The following is a 7685-nucleotide window of genomic DNA, read 5'->3' as shown; positions in this document are numbered from 1 at the left end:
AGGCAGTGTGAAGGCCAGGTTTGAACCAAGGTTTTTCGTCTTAGAACGCTCTAATGCTAGGACGTCGTGTTGTATGGTGCCACAGCTATCATTAGGAAAAGCATGGCCCTATTGGGAACAAGTAAGTGCGTCTCCCCCTCACGCATGAAAGACCCATCTGCCATGGAAAAAGGCCCTATCTCGTATGCAAAAGGACCCATCGCCGTGCGCGACTCATGCGGGAGGCATCAGACATGGTTTCGTTGCCTCAATTGGGCCACGTGTTATACTAGTAAGGATGGTGAGAGAAAAGAAACCGCCGCGCCGGGTGAGATTTGCTTGTCATCCATTCGGTTGTCCCACTCCCACCTTTTCCTTATTCATTTTGTGTCGCTGCTATTGGGCCCTTTCTTCACCGCGCCCAGGTATAATTGTCAGGGGTGTGTGTTATTTGGTAAAGTGTGCTGACCAGAATTCCTTCGTTGCAAAGAAACAGAAGCGACAAAGAGTTGGCATCGAGCCCCACGCCCCCCCCCTGCTCTCTGTCATGTACGCGCGACCTCCGAGGACACGCCTCATTCTTCCTCTCCCCTCCCGTTCTTCTCCCTCTCGTCCGTTCTGGTCAGCTCTCCGAGTCCGGACCTCCGCGCAACCGCGGCGCCGCCTCCTTTCCGTCGCCTTCTCCACCACCACGGTGTCTTCTACGTTGTCATCCCCGCACGACCACTCACCTCTGTGGACAGCGTACTGACGGGCGAGGCGAGGAGGTCGCACGTGGGGCCATGGCGACGAGGCGGGCGAGCGTCGAGACGGCGGCGATATTCTTGTTTCTGCGGCCATGTGAGGTCGCCTCTGCTCGCCCATTACCCGCGCCCCCCTCCGCGATTTGGCGGCGCTGGATCAAGGGTCACAACGATGCCATGACCTCAGCGCGTTGTAGTGCCGGTATGTTTCCCGTCCCGGTAATCTTGCAGCGCAGATTGAAGCCTGCCGAGGTCGCCCGTTGTCCAGCATCTCATCCGTCCAGATATGCCGGAACCAACGTTGTCCACGGAGGTCGACCCACCATCACGATGCTTGACGACGATGCATACAGAGCTCAACTACAAGTAGCCGGCCAACCATGTCTCTTTCACCAAATCTCCCTATCTACCTTTTTTCTTTTGTTTTCCACTAAGCCCCAGTTCTTCTGCAGGAGCAGCGAACCATGGAGGATTTCAGGCTACTTTGGCATAAACCAGCAAGCCATGTTGAACTGACATGTATTTTGAGAAAGGAGTGGTCTGCTATTCTGCATCTAGGTGAATTAACAACACAAGCACTTGTACTGCTTCAAACATGCATATTTATCTCTATAGAAATTTTGTCTCAATAATTAAAGCATTTGTTTGGACTTACCTGGACTCTCTGATTTATTTTGGCGAATCCAACATTTTGTTCAGAATAACGTAATCTTCTATTTCTTGAGTTTTCAGGTGCTAATCCTACAATTAAATGACCATCAACTTAGTGTTTCGTCTTACAAGTTCTCTGACATTGATTGAGTTGGCCTAGAAAGAAGATCACTCCAAGTCTGAGTGCACCTATAAACATTGATTCAGTGGCCAAAAATTTGTAGAAGCAGGTCAGTTCACATGGCTCTCACATATGCAGTTCCGTGTTGCTATCCAAATACAGTTTGATTTCCATCGGGCAATACACAGCCCTGGAACTGTCTTGTTATATTCCCTACCTTCCATATCTCACTTGATACCGATATACTACTTCAGTTTTGTGACACCCACCATTGCAAAAGAGCCACTGTTGTTTCTGGTGGTGTATCGGCACATAGCTAGGTTGTGGCTTGACAACATCCACAATCTGCATCAATGAGCTCTCATTCTTAATCGTTAGTCCTTAATGCTTCAGGTGCTCCATGTGCTGTAGTCCGACAGAAGATTCAAGCATGTCTTCACTTGGTATGACTTGACACGTATTGTTTCAACAATATTTCCCATAAAGTGGCTATTACTGAATTAGTGTTTATTTATTCTAGCATTGGGTAAGTTGTGTATTTTCAATGCAGATTAACAGGTACACATTATCAGCAAACAGTTGAATCACAAGTTCACAACTGAGCTTTTGGAGGTCAATTATTCTTAAACTATGTTTCTTTATTTGTGAAATTAGTGCATATACATCACACCGATTATCTGAGATGTTAGTGTCCTGGTCTAAATTGTGGCGCCACCTACATTTGTTATGCAGATCGTGCCCTTTTTATCCGTTTCTTATCTACCCAGTGACATCTCCACTGATGTTTTCCTCACGTGACAATTACCCTTATTGACACAGTGAAATTAGTGTTGCCTGTGAATTATCATATCATTCCGCTGAATTTAGTGCTCATGGTAGTATCATTTTGGATGTTATCTTTCTGTTCCGCATAACATTCTTTTTGAGCCTTTTTGTTCCATGAAACCTTAGAATAGTAGTTAGCTTTTTTTTTTCCATGAATCAGTATGTTCCATCCTTTTTGATGATACTGTTTTTATATGCCATAACTATTTTACTTTGGTCTCACATGTTTATAAAATAATGCATGTATACGTAACCGGATTTCAGTTTGTCGTTCAACCTATAAGAGAGAAGGTTCTGCAGAGAGTTGCAGTTGCTTGGAGTTCAAACTTGAACGAATATATGTAGCCACCTCCGTGTCATGCCAAATAATATTTGTGAACATAGAACAATAGTTAAGAATCACTAGAACAGCGCTCCAACGTAATACATTGAAACAACTGCCTATAAGTTCACATAATAAAGCAGATTGCCAGGCTTTAACTAGGCTCAATTGAACTGAATGGCTACTCTAAAATGTTCATTTAAATATGCAAAAGGAAATCTACATACCAGTTTATGGTTCTTCATTTCTCTTTATATGATACAAACTTGCTTTCTCCGAGTCGCCACAACACATTGTAGATCAATGCCTTTCAGGCACTGCGGATATTAACATGATACACATGTTTTTGGTAATAATAGACGTTGATGTCAACCTTTTTCTTTGCCATTAATAACTGATAATTGCATTTTACTGCTATTGAGAAATTCTGGATTATGATACCTTTGTTGCAAGAAGATAATGGAAAATTTTAAAGAATGGGTTACTGATAAGAACAATTATTCCAGTTTTGAGTTACTTGCTTTGATTTTCCTATGTGCACATCCTTTTACTCAAGAGATTTTTTTACAATAATTGCTTAGAGAAGGGTCAGTGCTTATAGAAGGATAGAAATAGGTTTCCTAATGGACTATAATTTCTATTATTATGTGAGATCTGAATTTAAACTGAAGAATCAGTGCTCATAGAAGATCATCGTTCCATCTGTGAAATCATTTCAATCAGACAATTTCTTTTGTCATTCCAATAATTGGCCTATTACTATTTTCAGTCTGCTGCATCTATATGCATAGACATATGATTTTTTTTACCTTCGTGCCTGCAAAATATGGTGTAAATCATCCTCTTTAATTTCTCCATTGGTATTATATTGTCCGCTTAGTCATCGGTTTAATCCTAGATAACTGCCGCTCCTCTAGCCATTTGTGTCAACGTTGGACTGGCCTCTGTAGTGAGAGGCGGAGTAGATAAAGCCAATACAGCTAAGAATAAATATTTGATGTAAGCTGCCACTTTAGTAGGCAGTGCAATACAATGAGCATATTTTTTGTACTTCCGAGTAAAGCTAACATTGATATAGTTTTTGGGTTCTATTTTTCAGATCATGAACCAATATTCTATCGAAGGAAGAAACTCCATTTGCTGCCAAGAATCTAACCGTACATAGATTTAATTAGTGGGAATAAACTGACAGCCGGAGCACCCGCTTACATGTCACAGAAAGTGGTGGTCTAAATCTCATCTCACTACAATAGTGCAAATTCAAATTTTGAGGCCAGGCACGTGTTGTATCATCGACCATATATTTACCTTTGGTTCTCTAACATCATCCTGCGATTGTGTTTTGCGGAATTGAATTATAGAATTGGATTTTCAGCTTTGGCTGAATATGCAGCCACTGCTGTAAAATTCCATTTCCGATATTATAGTGTAATAAACTGATTCTATTGTGGTGAATTCGGGGAGCACATGACTGGTGAGGAGGCGCCCCATGCGACACCGCAGCCTCTTTGCACGGTCTCTTTATCTACAAAGGAATAGCCTCATGAACCCTATAATGTGTTGATTGGTAAAATTTAGAAAGTTGGAAAATTTAAATGCATTGGCTTCATATTGGGACACGATTAGGCTGCCACTGCACGGCGAGGAGGTGCCCCAAGGGGCACCCCAACCACTAGTCTACCATAACGCCTAATGCCAATGCAGCGTGTTAACTAGCACGGTGCCCCAGGCCCGAAAGTGGCCATTTTCTAGATTTTTTTAGATTGAGTAGTTTCAGGAAAGAGACATTTCTATCCATTTTAAGTTGAGCCGAAAGAAGTGACCTTCATTTCTTTTATAAAGAAACTACTCCGTATTAGGTCCATTTTAGAATTGCTCAAAGCATTTTTCGTGCTAAAATGCAGCTTCAGCAGTTCACAGATAATTCAGTGGTAATCCACGGCCGTACGTATGTACGGCATCCCGGTCGCCATGTCCTGCCGACATTTAGCGCATGTGCAGCAACATTTAGCGCTCTGCCGATTAAACTGGTGTCTGGTGGCCGCAGGCGCCATCGGTGGATGCATCCACCAAGACCACGTACGCATGTGCTATCTATCATTCCAGCGTAGTGCCTTGTCGCTACCTGTATACGGATCCACTTACGGCTTGTACGACCAACTGAACCGGTATATGCGACATGTACATGCCTGTCATGCATGGACGGATCAGGATCACGGCGACCGTTTCGATCCGTTCCGATCTCTTGTACCTCCTGACTTCAGGACAGGGGCATGTGATTTGCCAGCGCAACGTAGCGACACAAATCAAGTGACAGCGTATGCGTCTTTGATAGATCTGTGGAAATTGCAGCTTCCACCAGGTTCAGCTTATTTCGTTGCGCAAAATACCACATCGACGAAACTTTTGCAGTCTCCACCAGATCCACATCTAACCAGTTGCAACTCAGTCTAGATACTCATTTTATCATCGTAAATAGCTAAACTGACTAGTCGATCCCACACAGATAAACCCATTTTTAATGAGGTATCGCACCTTCCCATGCGTTGTGTCCACTGTAGGCAGAACACCAAAGGGAACCGGCTCACACTTAGAGCATCCCAGCCCTGTGTTACCAACGACGCCTAGCGTAAGCTTCGGAAACATCCGATTTTATTCAAGTTTCATTAAAATAACAAGTTTAAATCAAATACGTTGAAATTTGAACACCTAAACTAATTGTGGTGTGGGATGTGATGACCCACAAGTATAGGGGGTGTATCGTAGTACTTTCGATAAATAAGAGTGTTGAACCCAACGAGGAGCAGAAGGTGTTGACAAGCAGTTTCGATGAAGGATTCACTGTAAATGCTCACAGACAAGTATTCGGGGGGTTTTGATATAGCAGATGAATAAAGTACAAGTAAGTAAAATGCGAGAGTAATAATTGCAGCGAGTGGCCCAATCCTTTTTAGCACAAAGGACAAGCCGGTTTGTTTACTTATAATGACCAAACGTTCTCGACGACACACGTGAATTTAGTCTAGTGCTTTCGCTTCATATAGCTGATTAATCTTCATTGTTTTGATAAGTGTTGTGTGGGTGAACCTATGCTAATGCACCGCCCTTCCTAGGACTAATACATACTTGTGATTATACCCCTTGCAAGCATCCGCAAATACAAGAAAGTAATTAAGATAAATCTAACCACAGCCTTAAACTCTGAGATCCTGCTATCCGTCCTGCATCGATATACCAACGGGGGTTCAGGTTTCTGTCACTCCGGCAACCCCACAATTAGCAAACGAATACAAGATGTAATCCCCTAGGCGCATAAAGGTGAAGTATCATGTAGTCGACGTTCACATGACACCACTAGAAGAATAACACCACAACTTAAATATCAAACCATTGAATATTACTCAACATAATTCACTACTAACATTTAGACTTCACCCATGTCCTCAAGAACTAAACGAACTACTCACGAGACATCATACAGAACATGATCAGAGGTGATATGATGATGAATAACAATCTGAACATAAACCTTGGTTTAATAGTTTCACACAATAGCATCAATAACAAGGAGTAATCAATACCGGGAGAGTTTCCCCTACCAAACTCAAGATTCAACCCTAGATGTTACATCAGTGACGAGGTGCAGCGGTGGAGATGATGGTGACGGTGGTGGAGATGAGGATGATGATGATGATCCCAATGAAGTCCAGCTCGATGGCGGTGACGATGGCGTCGATTTCCCCCTCCGGGAGGGAATTTCCCCGGGGGATTTCAGCCTACCGGAGAGCTCTTTTCTCTCTGGTGTTTTTCGCCCCGCAGAGGCGGTTGTGTCTCCTCGCGATTATTCTCTGGAGCTTAGGTTTTCGGGGCGAAGAAGTACGCAAAAGAGAGGCGGTCGAAGGGGGCTGTGGGCCCCCTCCCCACAAGGCGGCGCGGCCAGGCCAGGGCCCGCGCCGGCCTATGGGGGGCCCATGGCGGCCCTCCTCGGCTCCTCCTTTTGGCTAGCTCCATCCTCTGGAAAAATAAGATCTTCGGTGTAATTTTCGTCAATTGTTGATCTCCAGAAATATTGCATTCTGACGGCGCTTTTTCCAGCAGAATCCTGACTCCGGTGGATGATCCTCCAATAATCATGAAACATGCAAAATAGATGAAATAACATAAGTATCACCTCTAAATATGAAATATATCAATGAATAACGGTAAATTATGATATAAAATAGTGATGCAAAATGGACGTATCAACTCCCCCCAAGCTTAGACTTCGCTTGTCCCCAAGCGAAACTGAACTCGGTAAACAAGACCACATATTTATGGAGTGAAGAGTCGATAAATAAAATACGGACAAGAAGCATCATATTAATTCACACAAGACATTCTAGTGAACAACTTCCTCATATGATTCAACTTGAAACAAGTAAAAGTAAATCACAAATAAAGGTGCATAGGAAATCATAATTGGTGATGGCAAACTTCGTTCTTGGTCAAAGAACAGTTAACAGATTGTACTTATCTATTGAGCAGCGCTCTTATATTAAAGCTTATAGCAAAACTTGCATACTCAATCATAATCATCAATAACCTTCAAAGCTATATTCATTCAGATAAAACTTGTACTGAACAAGGAAGAATAAAAGGCATGATTAAGTAGATCACAGTATAAATGGTTTGATCACAAAAATTCAATTGCTTGCTTAAGATAGAGGGAAATAGGTTTACTGACTCAACATAAAGTAAAAGATAGGCCCTTCGCAGAGGGAAGCAGGGATTAAATCATGTGCTAGAGCTTTTTAAGTTTTGAAATCATCTAGAGAGCATAAAAGTAAAGTTTGAGAGGTGTTTGTTGTTGTCAACGAATGGTAGTGGGTACTCTAACCCCATTGCCAAACAGACTTCCAAAGAGCGGCTCCCATGAAGGACGTTATCTCTACCGAGCAAGGTAGATCATCCCTCTTCTCTTTTGTTTACACATGTACTTTAGTTTATTTAAGGATGACACTCCTCCCAACCTTTGCTTTCTCAAGCCATGGCTAACCGAATCCTC

The 7685-nt window shown here is 42.8% G+C and overlaps 1 long non-coding RNA gene across 1 annotated transcript; it reads left to right on the top strand.

Moving 5' to 3' along the window:
• Positions 1-882: 882 nt before the first annotated feature.
• Positions 883-4054, top strand: LOC124655436. The gene is made up of 5 exons (XR_006988683.1): positions 883-1280; positions 1455-1603; positions 1888-1937; positions 2045-2106; positions 3741-4054. It is a non-coding gene; the product is annotated as an uncharacterized LOC124655436 (long non-coding RNA).
• Positions 4055-7685: the final 3631 nt, after the last annotated feature.

This window comes from Lolium rigidum, chromosome 5 (assembly GCF_022539505.1).
Source record: "Lolium rigidum isolate FL_2022 chromosome 5, APGP_CSIRO_Lrig_0.1, whole genome shotgun sequence".
NCBI lineage: Eukaryota > Viridiplantae > Streptophyta > Magnoliopsida > Poales > Poaceae > Lolium > Lolium rigidum.
The sequence above is the reverse complement of the archived record's forward strand: the minus strand, read 5'-3'. Positions and strand labels throughout refer to the sequence as shown.